The 4,946-nt window shown below is 40.1% G+C and overlaps 1 pseudogene; it reads left to right on the forward strand.

The window, feature by feature from the left end:
* The first annotated feature begins 1,582 nt into the window (after positions 1–1,582).
* LOC110286784 (fructose-bisphosphate aldolase A pseudogene) lies at positions 1,583–2,476 on the forward strand (annotated as a pseudogene).
* Positions 2,477–4,946: the final 2,470 nt, after the last annotated feature.

The raw sequence follows: 4,946 nt of genomic DNA on the forward strand, positions 1-4,946 counted from the left end.
TCTGGCCTGAAGGAGAGAAGGATGTCCACCATTTGTTTCTGTCCTGAGTTTCAATTTCTTTAATGGCTTGGGATTCTATTAATATCTTGCCTTTCTACTCACTAACTCATCTCTTTGCATTCAAAACAAACTGGTTTTTATGTCAATAAAAAGCTGTGTATACTCACTGATCTTCTAATAGTAATTTTTCTCAAAGGAATTCACTGCAACAGGCTACTAAAATTTAGGGACAAGATTGAGAGTTGTAGGTAGTGAGGAAGCAGGGGGATTACATAGGCTGATACAAGCATGTACTGCAGAAATGGGAATAGCAGGTTGAAATTGAACATGGGAAAATTTAGTCTGAATGTCAGGAAAAGTTGTCAACCCACAAATTTAATTAGGTAGTGGAATAGCTTCCCAGAAGAAATGGCAGAAATTTATTGCTGGAGCTATTTAAAGTTGGCCTGGATGAAGCACTAGGGAATACACAGAGTGGGCAATCATTCACAGGTTCTTGAGGATTGATGTATAGAGCAATTGGGCTTTTGCATTTCTAATTTCATGACCATTATTCTAGTACTTCTCTTTATAATGGTAGGTATTTCCTTTTTACAAGTATAACTTAGAAAATCAGAACATTATACTATTCCATAGGGATAACCACAACCACTTTAAAAAAAAAAAAAAAAGGTTGCAAGTATATTCTTATTTAATGCAGTAAAGTCTCAACCATTCTTTGTTTCTTCCTTCTTTGTATGACTGTGCAGAAAAAAATCCTAGGAGACTTCTGATATTTTCCTTTCTCATTGCTGCAAGAGGAATATGCTTTATATATTTTTCAATTTTCACTTTTTGGACTAATAATCAGTTCTTTCAATAACTTGTCTACTTTTCATTTTCTGCCTGAATAAAGATCCACAATGGACATTTTTTTTTTTGCTTTAACTGTCTTGTAAAACCTCTGATTGTAACCATATTCATTGTATTCAGGAAGCTATTTCAGTATAGATTTTTTCACTTTTCTGAAACTTTGGAGAAATGATTGATAACCATTTTTTTCAATGATCCTTGATATCCAAAACAATAATTCTTATTTCCATGAGATATTTAGGTATTTTACATAGACAAAATATATGCTGTGCACACATAATATTCCTTGGTCACATTCAAGTAATTCTACTTGGTAGCATTTTCTTCTCTATAATCATGTAAGAAGTATATTCTCATTCATAAGTAGTACATATCAAATGAAATACTGCAGTAAAAAAATCTACTACTCATTTAGCTTCTCCCAAACAGGACTTTATCTGAGCCCATTTGGAATATAAAGAAGTATATCCCACCTGTATCTTTGTTTTTCTTCTAATAATAAACAAAGCAAGCCCCCCCCACCCCCAGAACAGGGTTCTTGTGACCTTAGCCTTGTTCACTCCTCAGTCCTTTCATCTCCCCACTACTATACCAGGCCGATTCACCCTCTCCTGTGCCAGAAGTGTGCTGTCCATGCCCTACATATACACAGCACTAGTGCTGGGTCAAAATTTGCTCTGGGTCAGGTACTATAAAGTGACTGCAGTCCTTTGACAGTAAGAAACAATGATTCTACCTCCAGCTACTGCTGACTGCTGGGGACCTTGTGAATCCTTGTGTTGGCTCAGGTGTGTGTAGGTGATTCTCTTCCATCAAACAGCATATCAGAATAGAAGTGATGAACTTGCCTTCTCCCCAGTTTATCAAGTCCAAATCCAGTGTTGCGGGCATTAAGGTAGATAAGTGTATGGTGTCCCTTGCAGGAACCAATAGTAAGCTGAATGGATAGTCTAAACTCTGTTCCCAATATAAGAAGGAGAGAGCAGAGTCTTTGAAGAGTCTTTGCATGTTAAAGATTGGCTAACATACTCTCTCAGCCATTGGCATCATGGAAAATACAAATGTTCTGGCTCATTATGCCAGGATTGGCTACCAGAAAGACATTGTACCCATAGTGGTGCCTGAAATCCTCTGTGATGGGGACCATGGATTGAAGCACTGCCAGTATTCAACTGGAAAGCTATTGGCTGGATACAAGACTACAAGTGACTGCCATGTCTATCTGGAAGGCATGTTCCTGAAGCTCAACATGGGGACCCCAGGCCATACTTTCACCCAGAAAATTGCCATGACAACTTTCACAGTACTTCATCACACAATGCCCCCTCCAAACCCTGGAGTCATTTTCATGTCTGGAGAGAAGAGTGACAAAAAGTTTCCCATCAACTTCAATGCTATTAGTAAGTGGTCCCTGCTGAAGCCGTGGGCCTTAACTTTCTCCCATGACCAAGCCATGCAGGCCTTTGCTCTTGAGGCCAGAGAAGGGAAGAAGGAGAAAGTAACATCTTCCCAGGAGGAGTAGATCAAGCAACCCCTGAACAAAAGCCTTGCTTGTCAAGATAAGTACATCCCAAATGTTCAATCTGGAGCCAGAGTCAGTGAAACTATTTCTAACCATTCCTAGTGAGCTGAAGTGGTCTAAGGCTAACCCATCAGCACTCCAGGCCTCTGACTACTCACTTGCTACTGAGGAGAGGGGCCTTCAGGCTCTTTCCCATCACTCTTGCTGCCCTGAATACTGGTGTGTGGTACTATCTATAAATGCTAATTCTTCCATCACTTACAACCCACTGCCAATAAACAACTAATTTAAGGGTGGAAAAATAATCCCAAAATGAAAAAAAAAACTTAGTCTCTCCTAAAAAATAGGGTTTTTTGAGTTATCATATTTATCACAAAAGTAAGTATATGTGACTAATCTCATATTTACAAAAGCACAAATGCTGGTTGTACAGAGTCACATCTTAATTGTTGGAATTAAACCTGGAATACAGATAATTTGATATCATTGCATGTGCTTCCTAAACTGAAATGAAATTATCATTGTCAATCAGATAGAAGTACTTCCTAATGGACAACAGTGATTTCTGTGGACTGCCATTTGAGTTGTAAGTTTTGATATCTTTAGGAATGAGTGCCAGCGAGTTACATTCAGTGTGATATTGTGTATGCTAAGGGTACTTACAGGGAAATAAAAGTTGCCTTTTGTGACCTAATTATCCCCAAGTTAGTTTAATATTTGACACTTGGAGTAAATTTGCTGTATTATTTTGTTTTGTTTTGCACTGTTTTGTTTTTGCTCAGACTTGGTTTCCCATGTCTACAGTGGTTCAAGTGGATATCAATGTGGGCAATATATCATTTACTAATTGCTAGTTTTTGAATACTGTATTAGTCAGGGTTCTCTAGAGTCACAGAACTTATGGATAGTCTCTATATAGTAAAAGAATTTATTGATGACTTACAGTCCGCAGCCCAATTCCCAACAATGGTTCAGTCGCAGCTGTGAATGGAAGTTCAAGGATCTAGCAGTTACTCAGTCTCACACAGCAGCCCAATTCCCAACAATGGTTCAGTTGCAGCTGTGAATGGAAGTCCAAGGATCTAGCAGTTAGTCTCACACAGCAAGCAGGCGAAGGAGCAAGAGCTAGACTCCCTTCTTCCAATGTCCTTATATTGTCTCCAGCAGAAGGTGTAGCCCAGATTAAAGGTGTGTTCCACCACACCTTTAATCCCAGATGAAAGGCTTAGCCCAGATTAAATCTCCTTAAACTCGGAGATTTAATCTTCTGGAATCCATAGCCACTATGGCTCAAGATCTCCATACCAAGATCCAGATAAGGATCTCCAAGCCTCCAGATAAGGGTCACTGGTGAGCCTTCCAATTCTGGATTGTAGTTCATTCCAAATATAGTCAAGTTGACAACCAGGAATAGCCACTACAATCCACCCCTTGTCAACTTGACACAAATAATATCTCATGTTCACATGAAACAATAACAAGGTTGTGAATACGCCTAACATGATATAACTATCCCTCGTACAATCACAAACGCATTTGTAAATTTACAATGGGGCATTCATATTACTTTATAATCCTCGTTTCTGCAACTGGTTACGTGGCCTTAATTGGTATTTATAACTACCTTCCTCTACTACCCATTCTGTATTTCCTTCACCTTCGGCCAGCACCTCAGCAGGTCTTGGCTCTTTTCCTGGAGGATTGACCCATACCTTCATTCCTGATGGGTCTGCATCCTTTGTCATCCTGCTTGGATTAGGCTGTTGTAGTTTCCCATTGACTTTAATCACAGGACATGGTAGTACTAGGAGACGCCCTAAGGGATCTCCTACACTCCAGACATAATCTTGTTTACCTCCATTGTGAAGAGGTAATCCAATTTCCCCATGGTAATCTGGATCTATCACTCCTCCTAACACGGTTATTCCTTTTTTAGCCTGTTGGTTTAAGGGCATTAGAAGCCCAAAATGACCAGGGGGAAGTCTGAGCTTCCAATTCAATGGAATGTTTGTTGTAGCTCCTGGTAGGAGCACTCCCCTCTCTGGAGCTAAAACTTCTAAGCCAGCAGAACCTAGAGTTATGGGGACAGGAAGCAAAAATTTTCCTAGAGGGTCATTAGGAGTGATAGTAAGTGGAACTATTCCCTTTTCCACCCCTTGATTCCTGGACCCATGAATCCTGGCTATGGGTGAAACTGTACCATATATTGAGCGCTGATTCAAAGCATATACTGCCTTCTGAAGAACTCTACCCCAGCCTTCCAAGCTGTTACCACCTAATTGGCACTGTAACTGCGTCTTCAAAAGGCCATTCCATCTTTCTATCAGGCCAGCTGCTTCAGGATGATGGGGAATGTGGTAAGACCAGTGAATTCCATGATCGTGGGCCCACTGTCGTACTTCTCTGGCTGTGAAATGAGTTCCTTGGTCAGAAGCAATACTGTGTGGAATACCATGACGATAGATAAGGCATTCTGTCAGTCCATGAATGGTGGTTTTAGCAGAGGCATTACGTGCAGGGAAGGCAAATCCATAACCAGAATAAGTATCTACTCCAGTAAGAACAAAACGCT

Source organism: Mus caroli, unplaced genomic scaffold (assembly GCF_978045245.1).
Source record: "Mus caroli unplaced genomic scaffold, Mus_caroli_1 scaffold_5, whole genome shotgun sequence".
Classification (NCBI taxonomy): Eukaryota; Metazoa; Chordata; class Mammalia; order Rodentia; family Muridae; genus Mus; species Mus caroli.